The sequence below is a fragment of the Mustela lutreola genome, chromosome 4, assembly GCF_030435805.1.
Source record: "Mustela lutreola isolate mMusLut2 chromosome 4, mMusLut2.pri, whole genome shotgun sequence".
Taxonomy (NCBI): domain Eukaryota; kingdom Metazoa; phylum Chordata; class Mammalia; order Carnivora; family Mustelidae; genus Mustela; species Mustela lutreola.
The window spans coordinates 88654006-88676733 of record NC_081293.1 but is presented as its reverse complement, the minus strand read 5'-3'; the positions used below and the strand labels follow the sequence as shown (position 1 = coordinate 88676733).

Genomic DNA, 22728 nt, shown 5'->3' with positions numbered 1-22728 from the left:
TTCCCATGAGTCTGTTAACCATTTGGATGATTTCTTTGCAGAAATATCTGTTCACATCTTCTACCCATTTCTTGAGTGGATTATTTGTTCTTTGGGTTTTGAGTTTGATAAGTTCTTTATAGCTGTTGGCTAATAGCCCTTTATCTGATATGTCATTAGCAAATATCTTCTCCAATTCTGTTGGTTGTCTTTTCTATCTGTTTTCTTTTTTGTCCAAAAGCTACTTATTTTTATGAGGTTCCAGTAGTTCATTTTTGCCTTTATTTCCATGGCCTTTGGAGATGTGTCTAACAAGAAGTTGTTGGGGTAAAGGTCAAAGAGGTTGCTGCCTGGGTTATCCTCAAGGATTTTGATGGAATCCTGTCTCACATTGAGGTCTTTCATCCATTTTGAGTCTATTTTTCTGTTTGGTGTAAGGAAATGCTCCAGTTTCATCCTTCTGCATGTGGTTGTCTGATTTTCCCAACACCATTTGTTGAAGAAACTGTCTTTTTCCCATCAGATATTCTTTCCTGATTTGTTAAAGATTAGATGACCATATTGCTGAGGGTCCATTTCTGAGCACTGTGCTCTATGCCATTGACAAATATGTCTGCTTTTGTGCCAGTACCATAATGTCTTGATTTTTTTTATGCACAGATAATTTAATGGAATTTACTTGATTTTCCCCTCTCAGGGTCTGACTTCAGGAAATCCAATTACAAAGTCATCATCATATCCTAGATTTATTACAACTGACCTGCAGGCAAAAGGATAGAACTATTACATAAACACTTCAATTCCATGTATATATCTTAAATAGAGGAGGATTCAAACAAGAATACAGGATAAAATATTCCCAAGTTCCAAGAAGCAGGTCTGTTACTGAGTTCCATTTGTACAGACAAATAAAGCAATATCCCTGCACATTAGCTTTTTGATAATTTTTATACATTTTTCTATGGTACAAGAGAAAAATAACCAGAGCTCACAATGTACAGTTCTTACACTATTTTCACAGTTTATGAACACTATACATCCTTTTGTTTTAATAAAGACACATTGTACTAAGCTCCTTGCCCTTAAGTTTATAGTTTATAATAATCTATGATTAATACACTAAAATTGCCTTTTCATGTGGTCATCCACACAAGAGAACTGTCAGATGAAGCTCCTGGACAGTCAGAATTGCTTTTATCGCCACGTGTCCAATGGCAAAGTGACCCTACCCGGAGCCAGATGGGAAGTGGACAACAGAGCAACAGATTTCCTCTTGAGTCCCCGGGAGCAACGGAGGACGATGGCTTGGTGTGGTTGAAGGAAGACACACAACAAGGCTTCCTTTCGGGGCACTGGGGTGGTCGAAGGTTTAGGAGGCTGGGGTGGGGGGAAACTGGGGAAACTAGGGAAGTGGACCGAAGCGATAATTCATTTCTGAAGCTTGGAGATTTATGGGGATGTCACGTGACACAACACCGTCCTCCCTGGACTGTTTTACAGCATTTGGTACAGTCGCCCTGGGAGGGCGCTCCCCCCACCCTGCCCCAGCACCACCGGCCGCACCTGCTTCCAAGGACACCACGGGCTCTCAGCCTCAGCCGCCCTCTCCCATGCGCTAGAACTGCTCACAGAGGTGCTTCACTGTCACATGGAGCCACACGCTCGGGGCCAGCGAGGCCACCATGTCACCAAAGGGGGCCACCTGGCTAATGAGTTGGTAATGGAGCAGAACATCAGGGGGCAGACCTCAGTGGCCTCACAACTACTCTGGGGTGGTTTGGGGGTTTGGGTTGGTTTGGGTTTTTTTGTGTTTTTTTTGTTTTGCTTTCAAGAGAATTCCATTTCTAAAAAATAGTGATCTGCCAGAGACTCTCACCAGCAATGAGCTTCTGTAAGGGACCCTCGTCTGGTCTGACATGTCTCTGGAAGACGCTTCTTCACCACCCGCCACATCTGTGGGGCCCTACGTTTCTCAGCCTTTTAAACTACAGCATGGGAGGGACTGGGGGCTAAACATCCCTGGAAATTAAAAAGGCTTTTGCTACAGGATGGGGGGAAAAAAGCAAAATATTGGATTAAGCAAAAGTTACAGAGTGGCAACAGACCAGATGGGAAGGGAGGGGGATTCCAAAACCGAAGATCTGGGCCAGTGAGAGCAGAAGGTTGAGGTTTGGTCTTGTGCTGCCCTACAAGCACACTCTATGTATCAGTCAAGGCACATCGCTTCTAGCTGCTTCTCCCTGTGCGTGAGCTGTGAAGGCCGAAGTCTCAGGCATGGGACTGAGGGGAACTCAGAGCTGCTACAAGTCGTTTTGGGTCAAATGCTCGGCATGGAAACATCTGTACTCTTTGCCCTCAGTACGCTTTTCTTGTTTCAGTCAGTGGTTTGTGGCAGATGGAACATCAAGTTGGCAGTACACCGAATTTGAGAATGAAGATTCTTAGGATCAGCACCTTCTCTGACAAAGTGGCAGACTCCTGAGTCTTCCCAACGAAGAGCAGAAGGACCGGTAAAGGAGAAAAGAACACATTCTGTCCCATCTCAATATTTCTGTATCCACCTCTTTGAACGCAACATGGTTTTTGGTAAAGATAAATTCATTCTAATTTAATGTGATATTTCAAACAGGAAATTTGGCTGAGCACATCGATCTCCGAACACCGACTGATGGTAAATCAACAGAATATCAAATCAGTAAATCCATTGCACTTGGTGAAGACGGTAAATCCCTCCCTTGTCTCCCAGTTCCAGAAGGCTGTGGGCCTTGTGGGCTGCGCCAGCTCTCTCACTCAAGCTGGAGTCTCTAGGTTCAGACCTCATATGTCCATCACCGCATTCTTCCGGCATCTGAATTCCAACAAAACACCACTCCAGTAGCTGCGTCTTCAGGTTTTGAGCCCAGAAGTGAATTTAAGAAGTGATCTAATCACACTCAGCAAATTGATAGTACTGACTTCCACATTTCATGAGTAAATTCATCACACAGGAACAGGATGCGGTCTCTCTGACCAGCACTAACACTGTGATCAATCAGGTATCATGGGGATGCGTGTTCTAAATGACGGGAGTATACAGACAGGATGGGAACGAACACCAATCTTATTGCACATGGTGTCTGGGCGAGCAGTAAAAACACTGTGATATGGGATGAAAATTCTTTACATCTTGCTTCCTCTCAGCCCTTTTTTTTCTCAAATCTGATGCAGCAGCAAGATCAGTCGACATACATGGGAGAGCTGGGAGTCACTGGCATCTGATCCAGGATCTTACAAACATAGCAGGCAACCTCGACGGTACGTTCTTCATACATCAAAATAAAGGGATGTTTCAGAAGGTCTTTATACTTTGGCCTTTTGGATTCATCCTTCGTAAGGCACAAGTTGACAAAGTTGATGAAGCTCAGGGAGAACTTGCATTCTTCGGAGTTGCTCAGCTGCGGAGGGTCCCCTTTCACGACTTGCATGAGCTGGTCGAACACACTGTTCCACTTTGGGTAAGGAAACCCACCTGTGGCTAACTCATACAATGTGATCCCCAAACTCCAGACTTCAGAGTGGACGTCATATCCTTGTCGTGATGCACTCGGGTCTATTCTTTCAGGTGCCATGTAAGGCCTACACCCTGCATCTCTTGTCTTAGCAATGGAGTCCACCAGCTGTCCACTGATACCAAAGTCACAGAGCTTAATATTTCCACTCCTGTCCAAAAGAATATTAGAAGGTTTTATATCTCTGTGAATGATTTTCAAGTTTTCTTTTAAGTGGTTTAGTGCTTTCACAGTTGCTAAAGTGATTTTACCTAAAATTTCTTCTGGAATAACATCATCTTATACACTATATACATATTTGTAAAACTTATCAAACGAGGTAGACATGAGTTCCATACAGATCCAACAGTCACCCTCTCTGAAGAGTGCACCATAAAACTGAACAATGTACGGGCAATCACTACTCTGCATTACTACATCCAAATTCATAAGAAGTTGGTTTTGTTCTTTCTCATCCACTGTTGACCAAACTCTTTTAACTGCCATTATTGGCCCACTTGGTTTGTGGACATTTTGTTGACAGAACCATAAGCTCCTCGTCCAATTTCTCCAAGGTCTTTCCAGTCCTCTGCAGTAAAATCCCAGTGCTGCTCAGGCGAGATCTTCAGTTTTTCTGACAATTGAATGCTGTGTGTTCTCAGTCTCTCTATACGTGGGTTTTGAACTCCTGTAGTGTTTGGATTCAGAGTAAACCTTGCTGTAGATTTGAAAGGTGGATTTGCAAAATTCAACCTTAGTGCTTGCGTTTATCCTGCATGCTGCTGACGGCCGGGTGGCCCGGCGCCGGGGTCCCCACGGGGCCGGAGTGCCACTGCCGCTGCTGCACCTGGAGCCGCGGCCACCGCTCGGGCTTGGAGCCACCATTGTTGGGAGTAAAGAGCCCAGAGGCGCTGGGGAGGCTGCAAGGCCTGTCTTGATTTTTATAGCTTTGTAATAGAGCTTGAAGCCCATGATGCCACCACTTTGATTTTCTTTTTCAACATACTTTTGGCTATTTAGGGTCTTTTCTGGTTCCATGCAAATTTTAGGATTATTTGTTCCAGTTCTGTGAAAAAAGTTGATAGCATTTTGATAGGGACTGTATTGATTGTGTAATGGCTCTAGGTAGCATAGACATTTTAGCAATATTTGTTCTTCCAATCCATGAGCACGGGATGTTTTTCCATTTCTTTGTGTCTTCCTCAATTCCTTCCATGAGTGTTTTATAGTTTTCTGAATACAGATCCTTTGTCTTTTTGGTTAGATTTCTTTCAGGTTTCTTGTGCTTTTGGATGCAGTTGTAAATGGGAGCTATGCCTTAATTTCTCTTTCATCTGTCTCATTGTTGGTATGGAGAAATGTAATTCATTTCTGTGCATTGATTTTATATCCTGACACTTTACTGAACTTCTGTATGAGTCCTAGCAGTTTTGGAGTGGAGTCTTTTGGGTTTTCCACCAAAAGGATCATATCATCAGCAAAGAGTGAGAGTTTGACTTCTTCGTGTTCGATTTGGATGCCTTTTATTTTGTTTCTAACAGCAATGTCCACAATGGCCAAACTATGGAGAGAGCCCAGATGTCCTCAACAGATGAATGGATAAAGAAGATGTGCCATGTTTACACAACAGAATACTACATGGCCATGAAAAAAGGAGTCTTGCCATTTGCAATGACATGTATGGAAGTAGAGGGCATTTTGCTAAACAAAATGAGTCCATCAGAGAAAGACAATTATCATATCATCTCACTGATAAGGGGAATTTAAGAAAAAGAGGCAGAGGATCATAGAGGAAGAGAGAAAAAAAATGAAACAAGATGAAACCAGAGAGGAAGAAAAGCCATAAGAGACACTTAATCTTAGGAGAAAAGGTTGCTGGAAGGAAGGGGGAGATGGGATGGCTGGGTGATGGATGCTGGGGAGGTTATGTATTGTGGTGAGCGCTGTATGTTGTGTAAGACTGATGAATCACATATCTATACCTCTGAAACAAATAATACATGATATGTTAATAATAAAAAAAAAATAGTGGCTTCCATTAGGAGTGTCCTTGATATCAAGGGCCCTCTGCTAAGGCATGCATCTAATCCTTTCTCAGTAACCTTATTTCTAGAAAATTAAAGAGAGCTTTGTATGGGAAAAATTTTGATATCTACCAAAAGCAGATTTCCATTGACTCATAAAAGTAACTATTCACTTTTCAAAAAGAATGTTCAAAATACTATTTTTTTCCAACTAAGTCACATTAAATACCTTTCAAACTAGCCTTCTCTTATAAAAAAAATAAAAACTCCTTTGAAATCTAATATCCAGAACTTATACATGCCACAAACTTTGGTTCTTTAGTTATTTGGATACTGAAGATTGTTAGAATGAAGTACCAAGCATAGGGTGAAGCTATGAAAAAGACAAGATGAAGTATAGAAGAATGAAATACAACAGACTTCACAATCTTTCTTTCCACTTAGAGTACTTTTCAATATATCAAAAAATGAATTTGCAAAAAATAAAAGTATTTGCTTCATTTCACCTCTTTATCAACCACATGCTTCTTAACAAAACAAACAAACAAACAAAACCCAACTTTTTCCTTAAACCCAACCACCATTATTTTTTTAAATCTCAGTAAATAAAAAAGAAAGGAACAGATACTTTCACATGAGTGTACAAAATTAAAGTTACTCTACCTCCAAATCCATTAACCTCTCCAAGAGTCTGCTCTTGCACTTAATGCCTGTTAAATGCTGACAAGAAGATAAATGAAGATGAGAAGAGAAATAGGATAGAAATAGCATCTGCCTTCTAATCAGCAGCACTGGGATTTCTTAGAAAGTAAACACACCACCAGTCATGTCCATTAATCCACACTCTACCAGTCCCCAGCCAGAGGACAGGCAACCTTTGATGAGGGGAACTGGAGTAATCACAGTATAAGATCAGGCTTATCAGAGACAACACTGGGCAGAAGAGCTCGCTTAAAAATATAGTCAGAAAGTTGGTGCAGCCTCTTTGGAAGTTGGTGCAGCCTCTTTGGAGAACAGTGTGGAGATTCCTCAAGAAATTAAAAATAGAACTTCCCTATGACCCTGCAATTGCACTCCTGGGTATTTACCCCAAAGATACAGATGTCGTGAAAAGAAGAGCCATCTGTACCCCAATGTTTATAGCAGCAATGGCCACGGTCGCCAAACTGTGGAAAGAACCAAGATGCCCTTCAGCGGACGAATGGATAAGGAAGATGTGGTCCATATAAACTATGGAGTATTATGCCTCCATCAGAAAGGATGAACACCCAACTTTTGTAGGAACATGGACAGGATTGGAGGAGATTATGCTGAGTGAAATAAGTCAAGCAGAGAGAGTCAATTATCATATGGTTTCACTTATTTGTGGAGCATAACAAATATCATGGAGGACAAGGGGTGTTAGGAGAAGAGAGTTGGGGGAAATTGGAAGTGGAGGTGAATCATGAGAGACTATGGACTCTGAAAAACAATCTGAGGGGTTTGAAGTGGTGGGGGGGTGGGAGGTTGGGGTACCAGGTGGTGGGTATTGTAGAGGGCACAGATTGCATGGAGCACTGGGTGTAGTGAAAAAATAATGAATACTGTTTTTCTTAAAATAAATAAATTGAAATTTTTTTAAAAAACAAAACAAACAAACAAACAACAACAACAACAAAATATATATATATATATATATATATATATATATATATATATATATAGTCAGAATGTACAACCCAGATTCTGTTAACCAACTCCAGAATGAAGTTTGGCTACTGTAAGTGAACCACTGTTTGAAATTCACTGTTACAGTGAGGAAAAAAAAGAAACTTTCTGAATAAAGATCCAGGAGATGGCAGAGGTTCTAAAAGCTGAAGGATGGCAGCAAATAGATAAAGGTGGTCTCCTCAAGGAACAGAATCAGAATTCTGATTTAAGAACACTTCTTGCACTTTTCTTTAATTGTATTCACTCATTTTTATTTTGCCTCTCCTGCTTATGCAGAACATTGGCACATGGATGAATGAAAGAGTGAAAAGTCTAAAAACACTTAAGATTTATTGTATGAATTTAACTCACACTTTGGCTGAATAAATGAGGTGTTTCAGTGTCTTTTGCCTCTCCCCTAACCCTCACATCCTCTCCCAAACCCTTGCATTTGATTTCAGTCAGTATTTGAAGACTGGTCAACTATATGGTTCTCTTCCTTTTCTCACACTCCTGCTCTTTATTCATGAAGTGGCTGAAAACGTATTGAAATGTATACTCCTTCCAGAATTATGAACACTGGAATAGACATAGGAGCCATTGTTTGAGATGGTGGCTAGAATGATATCCTGCTAGGATCAAAGATTAGCATCCAATCCAATCTGCTGGTGGTCACACTGGATCCCTCATGACATATTCTGAATAGGACCAGTGATTAGTGGAATGTGTCTACTTCAGATTAACAAATAACTATTGGGGGCGCCTGGATGGCTCAGTGGGTTAAAGCCTCTGCCTTTGGCTCAGGTCATGATCCCAGGGTCCTGGGATCGAGCCCCGCATCAGGCTGTCTGCTCAGCAGGGAGCCTGCTTCCTCCTCTCTCTCTGCCTGCTTCTCTGCCTACTTGTGATCTCTCTCTGTCAAATAAATAAATAAAAAATCTTTAAAAAAAAAAAAAAAACAAATAACTATTGGGGCACCTGGGTGGCTCGGTGGGTTAAAGCCTCTGCCTTTGGCTCAGGTCATGGTCTCAGGGTCCTGGGATCAAGCCCCACATCCTGGGATCAAACCCCGCATCCAGCGCTCTGCTCAGCAGGGAGCCTGCTTCCTCCCTCTCTGCCTGCTTCTCTGCCTACTTGTGATCTCTGTCTGTCAAATAAATAAATAAAATCTTGGAAAAAAAAAGAATTATTGAACACAAAACATCTCTTAGTTCAGAACTTATCTGTACCCTAATCTGTCCCTAACCCAAGATCATAAAAATTACCTCTAGTATATTGTTTCAATACTCATATAGCTTTACATCTTAAATTTAGTTCCATGATCCATTTCAAGGTAGTTTATTTTGTATGTTTGTATGATGTTATGTATCAATGTTCTTTTTTCTTTGTTTTTGCACATTGTTATATTGATATCCAACCTTTTAGCACTAACTGCTGAAAAGACTCTCCTACAATGCATTCCCAGCTTTACCAAGAATCAGTTCTGTTCCATTGATCTCTATGTCTTTCTTTATGTCAACACCACACTGGTTTAACTAAAGTAGCTTTAAAGTAAGTTTTGAAATCAGGAAGGTTAAGTCCTTCAATTTTGTACAACTTTTTCAAATTGTTTTGGCTCTTCTGGGTTCATTTCCATTTAAATTTTCAGATCAGGAAAACAATGTTATAATTATATTTCAAAGTTTAGAACAGTTTTGGGTTTCTGGAAAAATCACAAAGATAAAACAGAAGTTCCCTTGTACCTCACACTCAATTTTCCTGATATTAACATCTAACATTATTATGGCACATTTGTCTCAATGATGAACCAATATTGATATATTGTTAATGGAAGTCCATACTTCATTTGGATTTCTTCAGTTTCCTCTCATGTGTTTTTTCCATTCTGGGATGTCATCCAGGTACCACGTTATGCACATGTAGTTGTCTGCTTAGGCATCTCTTGCTGTGGCAGTTTCTTAGAGCTTCCTTGTTGATGGCCTCAATAGTTTTGAAGAGTACTGGTCAAGAATTTCATAAAATGCCCCTCTATTGTGATTTATCTGACTTTTTCTCTGGGGGTATGGGTTTTGGGAAATAGAACCCCTCAGGTCAATTGCTGTTTTCGTCATGTCGTACTAAGGATGCGTGCTGTCAGTGTGGTATCACTATCAGTGTTAAACTTGACAACCTGGCTGAGGTACTGTTTGTAAGATTGCTTTAAGTTTACACTCCCCCCTGCCCCTCCTCTATCCTGTACTCTTCGGAAGGAAGTTACTATGTGCAGACTACATTCAGGAAGTGGCATATCAGCATACCTCATTTTAGTGCACTTCACTTTATTGAGCTTTGCCGAAAATGCATTTTTTTTTTTTTTTACAAATTGGTTTTTGGCAAGCCTGAGTTGAGCAAGTCTCCTGGCACCATAGCTAAATAGCTGTTGAAGATATATGCTTATCCTCTAAAGACTCATGCTTAACACTTACAGATTAATAGAAGGTTGCAGACTTTCTATGACCCTGATTATATCTGAAGTTAAGTATGTGTTTGTTCTGATTTATTAGTTGCAAATAAAGTTGCCAGGATTGAATATAGCTCGCATATTTGTAAAAACTGCTCAGATGTCTCAAAATTAGTGCTCACCCATGTGTTCGCCACACCGTCCTGGCTATTAAAATGTATGGGAGGCCTGAGTTGCGCTTACGAGGTACTTCTTTCTCTGGGAGCACGGCCTGGTTGGTTCTAAAGGGCAGCATGTGGCCATCCTTGCCTGTTCCTGTGCTGCTCCAGTGCCCTCCTCATTTCACAGCCAAGGAGAGGGTGTGGCTTGGTGTAGGGAAATCACTGTGGATTTCGTCTGTAACCTCTCTCCTAGGCGTGGCTCTGCTTAGCAGCTTGTGTGCTCCCAAACTCTGTTCACTGAAAGCACACTTAAGGACACTGTTTGGAAAACATATTTAAACCCAGCCATCTGAGCATAATAAACTTGGGAATCATTTTAAATCATAATAATTATTTTAAGTATCATTATATAATCATTGTGAGCATAATATATATCATCATATAATAAATATAGACATTAATTACCATGTAATTAATATAAAAATAATAATACTCTATGTAATCACAATGAACATGACTTTCTTAGGTGATCAGTCACCCCAGGTTCTCCTTTCTGTCTCCTGGCACCGCTAGACCTCTGTGCATTGCCTGGGAGCATGGACTGTGTACACAGGAGGCAGATCCACTTAACTTAGATGCCCGGTGTTTGCTGGGGAAGTCAGTGCAGGGCTGTGAAGACACACCTGCAAAGGCGGCTGTGGTGGAAGGTCCAGGCTCCACGAATTAGTGTGTTGCACTCACGGAGCAGAGGCAGCTGCAGCCCTGCAGGCAGATGCAGGACCCAGGAGTATCCAAGTCCCGCACCCACCCCCGGCCTCCCCACCCTAGATCTCTGCTCCCTGCCCTAATCTGGGGACCCCACCCCCCATTCCCCTCCGCATGGTCAAACCCAGGTTCTCCCTGCCCAAATCACAGACAGCTCCTACAGGCACCCAGCTATGCCTCTGATCATGCAGGCAGTATTGGCTTGTGAAATGGGCAGGGCATAGGCAGAAGCTGCCCAGCATGCAGGTATCACCATTCCTGCAGCAGAAAACTCTTGGGGGTGCCCCTGTATGCAGGAAGGCTGGGTGTTAGTGTCTACCCACCTCCTGCCCCTTGGGTTAGACTACTCCCCAGAGGCCCTCATGAGATTGCCCAGAGAGGCAATAAAATTTAACTCCCTGACAAGTGTGTTTGCTCAGGTAAACCTTCACTACTTGTTAATTTAAGGATTAAAAACAAACTGCCTGGGGTACTGGAGGGTCAGGAACCAGCTCAAGGACCCAAGGAGAAAACCTGATTCCTGCATGTAGAACTTTCTCCCGTCCTTCCTTTCATATGTTAAGTCAGGCTGTGACTTCCCTGGATAGTGATTAAAAAGAAGCCTTCATCGATTTTGAGTTTATCTTTGTGTACCTTGTAAGAGAATGGTTGAGTTTCATTCTTCTACATTATATGACATGTATACTGCCCAGTTTTCCCAGCACCATTTATTGAAGAGACTGTCTGCCTGCAGGGCTGCAGCTGCCTCTGTATATTTTTTCCTGCTTTGTCGAAGATTATTTGCCCATAGAGTTGAGGGTCCATATCTGGGCTCTCTACTCTGTTCCGATGGTCTATGTATCTGTTTTTATGCCAGTACCATGCTGTCTTGGTGATCACAGCTTTGTAATAAAGCTTGAAATTCGGTAACGTGATGTCCCCAGTTTTATTTTTGTTTTTCAACATTTCCTTAGCGATTTGGGGTCTCTTCTGATTCCATACAAATTTCAGATTATTTCCTCCAGCTCTTTGAAGAATACCGGTGGAATTTTGATTGGAATTGCATTAAAAGTATAGATTGCTCTAGGCAGTATAGACATTTTAACAATGTTTATTCTTCTGATCCAAGAGCATGGAATGGTCTTCCATCTTTTTGTGTCTTCTTCAATTTCTTTCATGAGTGTTCTGTAATTCCTTGAGTACCGATCCTTTACCTCTTTGGTTAGGCTTATTCCCAGGTATCTTATGGTTCTTGGTGCTCTAGTAAATGGAATCAATTCTCTAATTTCCCTTTCTGTATTTTCATTGTTAGTGTATAAGAAAGCCACTGATTTCTGTACATTGACTTTGTATCCTGCCACGTTGCTGAATTGCTGTATGAGTTCTACTAGTTTGGGGTGGAGTCTTTTGGGTTTTCCATATAAAGAATCATGTCTTCTGCAAAGAGAGAGAGTTTGACTTCTTCATTGCCAATCTGGATACCTTTTATTTCTCTTTGTTGTCTGATTGCTGTTGCTAGGACTTCTAATACTATGTTGAACAAGAGTGGTGAGAGTGGGCATCCTTGTCATGTTCCTGATCTCAACGGGAAGGCTGCAAGCTTTTTCCCATGGAGGATGATATTTGCTGTGGGTCTCTCATAGATAGATTTTATGAAGTTCAGGAATGTTCCCTCTATCCCTATACTTTGAAGCGTTTTAATCAGGAACAGATGCTGGATTTTGTCAAATGCTTTTTCTGCATCAATTGAGAGGACCATGTGATTCTTCTCTCTTCTCTTTATTAATTTGTTCTAAAATCAATCAATTTGCGAATGTCAAACCATCCTTATAGCCCAGGGATGAATCCCACCTGATCATGGTGGATAATCTTTTTAATGTGCTGTTGGATGCTGTTTGCTAGGATCTTGTTGAGAATCTTAGCATCCATATTCATCAGTGATATTGGTGTGAGACAGGAATCCATCAGAATCCTAGAGGAGAACATAGGCAATAATCTCTTCGATATCAGCCACAGCAACTTCTTTCAAGATATGTCTCCAAAGGCAAAGGAAACAAAAGAGAAAATAAACTTTTGGGACTTCATCAAAATCAAAAGCTTCTGCACAGCAAAGGAAACAGTCAAAAAAACAAAGAGGCAACCCACGGAATGGGAGAAGATATTTGCAAATGACAGTACGGACAAAAGGTTGATATCCAGGATCTATAATGAACTCCTCAAACTCAACACACACGAAACAGACAATCCTATCAAAAAATGGGCAGAAGATATGAACAGAGACTTCTCCAATGAAGACATACAAATGACTATCAGACACATGAAAAAATGTTCATCATCACTAACCATCAGGGAGATTCAAATTAAAACCACATTGAGATATCACCTTACATCAATTAGAATGGCCAAAATTAACAAGACAGGAAACAACATGTGTTGGAGGGGATGTGGAGAAAGGGGAACCCTCTTCCACTGTTGGTGGGAATGCAAGTTGGTGCAGCCTCTTTGGAGAACAGTGTGGAGATTCCTCAAGAAATTAAAAATAGAACTTCCCTATGACCCTGCAATTGCACTCCTGGGTATTTACCCCAAAGATACAGATGTCGTGAAAAGAAGGGCCATCTGTACCCCAATGTTTATAGCAGCAATGGCCACGGTCGCCAAACTGTGGAAAGAACCAAGATGCCCTACAACGGACGAATGGATAAGGAAGATGTGGTCCATATACACTATGGAGTATTATGCCTCCATCAGAAAGGATGAATACCCAACTTTTGTAGCAACATGGACGGGACTGGAAGAGATTATGCTGAGTGAAATCAGTCAAGTGAGAGGGTCAATTATCATATGGTTTCACTTATTTGTGGAGCATAACAAATAGCATGGAGGACATGGGGAGTTAGAGAGGAGAAGGGAATTGGGGGAAATTGGAAAGGGAGATGAACCATGAGAGACTATGGACTCTGAAAAACAATCTGAGGGGTTTGAAGTGGTGGGGGGGTGGGAGGTTGGGGTACCAGGTGGTGGGTATTGTAGAGGGCACAGATTGCATGGAGCACTGGGTGTGGTGCAAAAATAATGAATACTGTTATGCTGAAAATAAATAAAAAATTAAAAAAAGAAAAGGGATTGAATGCTGGTTTCAGCTGATTATATAAAAAAGTGATGATGGATAAGTGGTCTTTTAAAAATCAACATCTGTTCCCTGTGTATCCTCTAGTCATATTTGCTTAGTTTACAATTCAGGCAAAATCTGGGCTGTTCTTAGCAAAGCCAACACATCAATGGGGGAAAATGCTGAATACCATTCTGATTTTGCATATTTACTTTACTGTCCTCTGAGTCTTTATTACTGGTGATGATTCAAGTATCATTGTAGCATGAAGATAAAACCAACAGCTACACTCTTCTACAGACAGTTCCTATTATATGTGCATTGAACGCCTGGGGGCTGAGTCTTAAAACAGAGCTAAAATCCTGACTGCATAATGGGATTGTCGACTTCACCTCTTTGAATACTAGAAAAATTGCCACATGAGACGATAAAATTTACAAGAAATAAAATACCGATATTTATTGCGCAATAAAATGCAAAGAGGTCCTGTTAAAATATGTTGCCATTTCCCCCATACTCTGAAGTAGTAAGGCACGGGTGTTTGAAGTAGGTTGATTCTGACTTGATCGATGAAGCTCGTTGTTTTGCTAGCTGTGTGACTTACTTGAGTCATCTGGTGTTTTCGCAAATTCCCCATCTAAAAAATGAAGATAGTACAGTAGTACTTGTCTCACAGAGTTTTTCCAAGAAATAAGAGAATAGGGGCACCTTGGTTGCTCAGTGGGTTAAGCCTCTGCCTTCAGCTCAGGTCATGATCCCAGTGTCCTGGGATCGATCCCCGCATCGGGATCTTTGCTCAGCTGGGAGCCTGCTTCATTCTTTCTTTCTGCCTGCCTCTCTGCCTACTTGTGATCTCTATCAATTAAATAAATAAATTCTTAAAAAAAAAAAAAAAGGAAGAAAGAAAGAAGAGAATATAGGGAAAGCTGCTAGTGCATCCCCAATGAATGTCAGTTCTTATTATTAGTAGTAACAGATGTACATGTTCTCTCAGGCTCATGAGCCTTAATTTTCCTACTGAAATGCATTTGATCCCTTTTTTACACTTACAATACACTTTTAATATAAAGTTGCTGAATTACTGAAGAAGTACTTAAGAAATGTATGATCTTTTCAAAACTTTCCCATCGATTGGTGGGAAATCTGTTGTAACCAGCCGTCGATGGAGTAAGGTTTCCAATTACGGGATATGCCAGCCTCTCACAATATTGTTTGCTGTATGTTCCCACCAGTAAGAAATAAAATGGAATGACCCAAGACAGAAAAATGAAGTGACTCTAGCATTCCCCATATTTTTATCAAGCGGAAGAAAAATCACACCTGTGTTTTCCAGACTATGGTTATCCATGACACATGCAACATTTTTTTTTAAGATTTTTATTTTTATTTATTTGAGAGAGTGAGAGCCAGAGAGATCAAAGAGGGAGAATCAGACTCCCTGATGAGCAGGGAGCCTGATGTGGGGCTCAGTCACAGGACCCTGAGGCCCTGACCTAAGATGAAGGCAGACGCTTACCTGACTGAGCCACCCAGGGGCCCCCACATGTCATGTTCTTATATCTGTTATCAACCTTGAGAATCAGAGGCTGTATCCCAAAGGACAGTGACGTTCTGGGAAAAAAGTGAGTAAAATCAAGGCTGGCTTAGAAAAATCATATTGATAAGGTAAACTCACTGTTAATACTTTCCAATGAAATATGTAAAATGAACTGAATGAATAAAAAATTGTGCTTCATTTTCAAAAGAAATGGTTATCTAACAAATATGATCATTGATCTCAGAAATTAAAAATTAAAAAATTCAAGGAAACAATCAAGTGATTTTAAATCCTTCACTAAAAAACAACTAGCTGTTTTAGGGAGGATTCACATCACTGGACTATGGAAATTTTAAGAAAAAAAATAATTTCCATCCTTTTTATTCAGGAAGAACCATCTCTTTACTAAATTATTGCAAATGTAACCAAAGTGTTTTTATGTTCCTATATGATGTGACTGGAGCAAGCAACACTGTAGACTGCAGGATTAAGCCTCTTGCTTAACAACTTTGAGAAAAAGCTTTTCCAGATAATGCAATCGTCCAACAAATGACATTTACATCCATAGGAATCCAAATTTGATTTTAACCGTGTTCGATGAAAAACCCTCTCTGAAACGTATTAAACACCCACTGCCCTTTCCAAATAGGAAATAAATAGCAAAACCTGACACCTTCTCAGGAACCGGGATCGTGATAATGGGGACACAGAGAAAGCGTGTGCTGCTCTCAGCAGTCGCCTGGAGCTCAGTTTGAAGGAAGCATGGCTGCCATCTGCTTGCTTGCTGACTCTTTGCTCTATCCAGTAAAGCTAGCATAGGAAAGGCGTTGCTTCCTTCGCTCCAGAGAGGAGTCTACATAAAAGTTACTAAATGAAAGCCTCTCTCCCAAATGGCTCTCTTACCATCTGGTAGACACCCACTTCTCAAAGTGACCAGCAACATCAGCATCACTTGGAAGCTCATCGTCAGAGCTGAGGGATTTCAAGTCCCAACCCAAGCCCCCCAGAGCGGAGTCTGTTAGTGAATCAGGTTCCCAGCTGATTGGTAAGGCACGCTGAGGTTCGACTAGTGCCCATTCTGATCTTTACTATCACGCATCAGATACTAGCTCTAGTTCAATACCAGCTACCTCGCTCTGTTCTTATTAACACTGAATTTGTCGAGGGTTTGTAAAGGGTTTTTTTCTCCTCACCAATCCAAGGAACCATGCTCCGGTACTTTGGAAAGCACTTATTTTTTTACACCTACGCTTGTTTGGTAGAAGAGAGGTGGAGGAAAGGGGGACTTCCACAAATTTGAAAGAGCAATGAATTTGACATTGCCCTTCACTGTAATGGGAACTTGGCCTAGTCATTGCAGCTCTGCCGGTTTCTGCCACCTGAAAGTCCTCAAGTCCCTTCCCACGTGTAATGACTGTGCGCTTGTGCAAGTGTAACAACTTGGTTACCCAGGCAGTGTGAGTCTGTGCTACAAATGTGTATAAGGTCTAGCCTGTGGCCGTGACTTCCCATGGGCGGGGTTTCCCTTCTGCTGGACCCCAAGGAACTGGGTGATTTTCCTCCTAGTGCTGTGTGGTGGTAAGGGGAAACTTGGGTCTATTTTCAGATCAAGCTGACGCTGAAGGTGTGATTTTTGGGCGTCCCAGCTTTGGGGGACGAGGGTCTTCTGGGATGTGCCACTTTGGCTGTCCTGTACTGCATCTCCATCTCTTAGGCTCCACAAAGCCGTGAGCACAGGAGCTCAGTGTCACCAAAGCTGGCAAATGCCCCAGGCAGAGAGCCGACTCTGTTACTTCCCTCTGTTTCCATGTTCCCTTGGGTTCTGCCCTGTGTGTGCCTTGATTTCTTGCCAGCTCATCAGCGCTTTGAAGAAGCCTTTGATTTTCAAACTTTTTAATTATTTTCAGCAAGAAGGGATGATTTGGGTAATTAGGTTGCCATATTGCAGAAAGAGAACCCTGCAGGGCTTGTGTGTGAAACATAAAGAGAAGAAAATGATGCCTAATAAAATGCACAGGTTAGTAAATAAAACTCTGCTTTAATTTTGTAAACAGGTGTTTCAGTCCTATTGTGTGACTGACAACATTGTGACTTTTGCTTCTGTGTCGGGAGGTACGAAGTGCTACAAGTCAACCAGGTGACTTTCTCAGGAAAAAAGAAAAGACATGTGAGAAGGGAAGTGGATGACAAAATCGAGTGGGAGGATTTCCTCCCCTTGTTTAGAATTGTGCCTTTCCCATGTGAATGTAAATAAGTCTATGCCAGTGCAGACTAATTATAGGAGGAGAAACAAATACTCTTGAATAAATCACATTAATCTTTCAACTTTCTTAAAACAGACTTATAAAAATATGTCGAGTTTACCTGCTTAACTTCCCCCACAATAGAGTCACAGAAAGTAAACTAGATGGGAATTCGTCTCTCCTTCACCCACGTGTAAAAATCATTTTTGTCTAGGTGGAAGTGGCAGGCACCAGTCCCAAGTTCCCCAATTTTAACTCATCAAAAAATGATCAAAAACACCCCAGGGGCAGTCTGCTTTCTAAGGAATCCTGTGCTGTCATCCCCGTCATGGAGGCTCACCTTGCATGCTGGTAGACACTGACTTTTCTTCCTTTTGGGGGGGTAGATGGGGTCTGTAGGTGATACTAGACTGGCCTGGGGGACTGCCGACCAGGAGTCGAGACCTTTCCATGGATTGTGTGTATAAGGCTTAGCTCAGTGCCTTACTAACAAAACTGTGGGCTGAATCGGAATATGCCTAAGATCCCTCCAGCACATTAAAACAATTTGTGGGAAGCCTCTGTTCTCCCACACTCTTTGCCTAGAGTCAGCTCTCTGGCTCTTTCTCCTAAAGATCTTTCCATATCCCAGGGGAGGCTGCCCTGTCCTCCCTCTTCAAGGACTTCGCACCCACCCTAACCTCCCCCAGAACCCGGTCCTGCTTTGGCCCTGGACTCAGCATGCTAGCCTCAGATGGACTTCAGCTTCTAAGATGGTCTTATGGAAGGACTTTTATGAGGGAGTGAGTGGCCATGGAAGAGAAGTTTCTAATTGGCGTAAGGTGACAGCAAGGCACTGGGAATGGAGAAGTGAGGCTCACTTCGATGCTGAGCGGGCAGGGGGCATGAGGGATGAGAAGGATTCTGCTAAGTTGAAACTGACATCCTCATGCTGGAAATAGGCCACACTTTCATAGCTTCTCTGACTCAAGTTCACATTGCCTGCTGTGATTGGTTTCATCTTCCTAAAGACTGTTATTATTTCCCAGCTCTCATGCCCCAAATCATTGCAGCTGCCTTTGGCTTGCACAATAACATCAAAATACCTTAGTCTGGCTGTCAGGGTCCTCCAGGATCTATCACTGGGGTATAACATTCTGAAGTTCTAAAATTCTAGTGTCCCAGAAACGCCTGGATCTGCACCCACCCGAATATTTCTTACTTTGTAGAAATATTCCTCTTAATTCTTTCTGTGAAATCTGGTTGGACTTTGTTCTGGAGTTGACTTCCACTTGGGTAGGAAGAAGATAGAATGTTCCAGGACAGAGGCAGACAGTGGTCTCAGCTTTGAAGGCACTTAGATTTGGCTCAGTACCTCCCAGTCTTGCTTCTGCAAACCCTCCTCGTTTGTGACCATATGACTCACCACCTGAGACCCACATGGTTACCTCTCTATAATGTCTCCCCCTGTTCTGAGGCACTGCAGGGTCTAAGCTGACTCAGGCAGGCATACCTCTTTCTGAACGTCAGACTGACTCTGAGTACACATATGGAATAAGGCATTTTTCGATTCTGAGTATAGAATCCCACCTCTATGGCTGTGCAATAAATTACCCCCAAACTTAGCAGCCCAAACAATATATTTAAGTACTTATGATCTCACACAGTTTCTGAGGGTCAGGCACCTGGAAGCAGTTGAGCTGGGTGTTTCTGCCTTGAGGTATCTCATGAGATTGCCATCACACAGTCAGCCGGCTGCAGCTGTTTGAAGGACATGTGATGATGGACATACCTCAATTCTGTGCAGGTGGCAGGTGTGGAGGGCTTCAGTTCCTTGCCACCCAGATATCTACAGGGTGATCTGCATGTCCAAAAGAGCTAATGATGAATGAGAGAGAGAGAGAAACTGAGGGAGTGAGAGGGAAGGAGAGGGGGAATAGAGGAAGAAAGGAGAGAGAGAGAAGAGAAAGAGAGGAAAAGAGAGAGAGAGAACAAAAAAGAAGCCTCAGTGTCTTTCATAACCTAATTCTGTAATTGATTTACCCCCATTTCTGCTATATCCTGTTAGTCACACCAGATGTGGGAGGGTACAACACACGTGCAGATACCGGGATGTGGAAATCTTCGTGGTCCTCCCCGAGGCTGGCTAGCACACTGACTTATGCTTTTACCCCCACACAATCTAACATCTTTGAAATTTGGATACATCTTACAATCAAAGGTGTAGCATGGTTTGAAAGGCAAAATTCCCATTTAACAGCATTTAAATCGTCATAAGCCTTATCACCATGACTTGAGGATATGCTATCCTGGGATATTCGGGCTTTCAGGAGGCTTTATGGCTCCTGGCAGCATGCCTTGACCCCAGTCTCTCACAGCCCCAACTTGACAGTCCACTTGCCACCCGCCAGATGAGCTCGGCTCCTGTCCTGTGCCCTTGCTCACCACACCACCCCCTTCTGATGTGTCCTCTTCATGGCTAAATGATAACACCAGGTACTGAAGCCTCCAGAAGATTTCCTGGACCAGCCGGAAGCATCACAGTCTTCTCTTGCTATAGGACCGTCTATAGTCCTAGCTACTGCTGCCGTCCATTCAACAGTACTTATGCTTCTGGCCTTGTAGATTTGCTGCGTTTTCCGTGTAATAAATGTTGCTGTATGCATTTAGCCTGTTTTTTAAAAGCAGAATTTCTGGACTCTTTATAAAACAACTACAACAGACTTCTGCTCCTCACGTGAAACTGTAAAACTAATCTGGCACACATCAGTAATGTACAGCTATCCAAGAGTGCACAAGCTCACCATTATAACTGAAGCTGCAAAGATCACCATTTCCAACGTTCATCAAACTGATGAATGTTCTGTTCCCTACAACTTCTACATTCTAAGATTTGCTTAGACAAGACTTCAAAGGGCACCATCGCATAGGATGGGGAAGGGGTGCCAGCTCTATTTTACTCGCAAAAAATAGGGGTTCTGTCCAGTCACTGTGTTAAGAATAAAAGATCGGTACTTCATGACACTCTTGTAAGTGGCTTAATTTGTTGCTCTTTTTCTCAGGTTTAATTCCAACAGGCGAATTGATGTTCTCTATAGAAAGCAGGTTGAAAAGGGGGAGTGGATAAAATGCATGAACTTCCATTGAAACCCAGTAGACAAGATTGTTAAATTTGAGGATTTTCTTTCAGTTATTTGCCTGCTCTGAAGGAAAGCTGTGCTGGACCATTGCCAGGAAACAGTGGGAAAGACCCAGGCTCATTCTTCTTGGGGACAGGCTGGAAAGCATTTCTATCATTGCATGTATGTAGGGGAAAACAAATCACCACTCTTGCCTCCCACTATATCCAAAAATTAACTGGAAATAGATTGTAGACTTAAATGTAAAGGCTAAAACCATAAAACTTCCAAAAGAAAATGCAGGGGGAAATCTTCATATTCTTGGGGTAAGCATGGGTGGATCGGGCCAGGTACACTATTCCCTGGGCACCATTTTTCAATTCAGGGCACAGGAAGATTCAAGACTATTTTCGTCTTGAATCTAAGCCATGTTGACTCATCTAGCCCTCAATACCTATCATATTTGATTGAACTCGGTTTGTATCTGTTGTCAGTCTAGGTTAGAACCCAGAAGTATGATTCATTGACACATTCCCTCATCTCGAAGAGCACAGAGTCTAATATTCTTCAGTTTTCCCAGACTTGGGAAGAGGTGCCTTGTGGAGACATTGCAAAAAGGTGGATGACAGGATGTCTAGAAACACCCAGGTCTGTAGGAGGAAGACACCTCAGATTCACAAGGGACCACTAGTGTAACTCTTTTTTCCCAAGAATATGTTCTGACTTGTTGCCAAGGACCTGTCTTTGCTCTGTCTCGGGATGTCTGTGTTTAAACACACAGAGTTAATGATTGGGTTGGTGGTTGGCATGAGGGGATGGTCACTGTACAAAGGCACCCCCCTATTCTCTGCCCTCTGACTTCCTCCCTCTTCTCCAGGTCCCCTATAGCATGTGTGACAAGCAGAATTAACTCACATAAAGCTATCAAAGAACTCTTTCGTTAACATAGCCCCCAGGTGTCAGAAGAAACAGCTTAAGTCCCTGAAACATGAAATGAAAATGTGTCCCCAGCTTAACGATGTAACACCCCTTCCCTCGCATGCTGCACACCGTAGGAAGCTCTAATCACATCCATTAGGGACCTAGTTGCTGAGCATATATCAAAGGAATAGGACAGAAGTGAGGAAAGATAATTAATTATGTTTAACAAATGAATTAAAACAATTATACAACCACCCACTGAGTACAGAGCTTTGAGCTCTGCTTCAAATAGGATATGAAAAAAATCAGCTGAGAAATCGTATTGCAATCAAAGCTGGTCAGCACTTTCAGAGAACTTTTTTCTGCAGGATCAGAATGCAGACATTATTGGTTAGAGAAATCTAAAAGGTACTCTCTTATCAGATATCTTGTGAACCTACAATAAATGATTCCCAGTAACATCAAAACCCAATAATAACCATTTCAAGACATTAAAACCCCACTTCTGGTGGTCAGTGGTATTTAGTTATGTTTGTTGTAATTTGCAATGGCCAGCATCCTTTGAACACTCTTCCCACCTCTGAGGAATTTTCCCATGTTGACTTTCTACCCCAAAAGAGAGGCTAGAAATTACTTTCTCATTCTACCTTGCAAATGATATAAGAATGTGACCTAAGGTCTGCTCCTCAGATGCACCTACATGAGGCTCTGATGGGAGAGGAAGAAGCAAGCACCAAGTAGGTAGGATCTGTTTCTAAGGATGAATGCAAAGGATTGGAGTTCTCTGAGCAGCCATGCTCACGGTTCCATCCAGGGCCCACTGTTGGGGTATCACTGTACTATCTCCACTGGGCAGTCCTGCCACCGGTGGTACAGCCCCAGAACCTGGAATTGGCCCTCCGGGCATTCTTCAAGGCCCTTGATAATGTTCAATAAAGTCCTTTTCTGTTCAAACTAGTTACATCATTGACTGATACACATTTTGCTTTTCAGAAGTAAAGAATAGGGGAAGAACTCATAAGTGCTTTGAAAACTGTAAAAGACTATACCGATCTATAGTAGCAACTACAGTGCTTGGCTTTTAAAGGCAAGAAGCAGCAACCTAAGCTTGCAAATAAATAGACCACTCACAAGCTTGCTGAATGTTTGGAATTCTACTAAGTAAAATATGGGTCATGGGATTAATGTTGTAGAGGTCCCTTCATAGCCAGATGGATGACGAGTTGGGCTTTCAGAAATTTCCAAAGGTACTC

At 42.1% G+C, this 22728-nt stretch overlaps 1 pseudogene; it reads right to left on the bottom strand.

Moving 5' to 3' along the window:
* Nucleotides 1-2935: 2935 nt before the first annotated feature.
* Nucleotides 2936-4391, bottom strand: LOC131829102 (dual specificity mitogen-activated protein kinase kinase 4-like; annotated as a pseudogene).
* Nucleotides 4392-22728: the final 18337 nt, after the last annotated feature.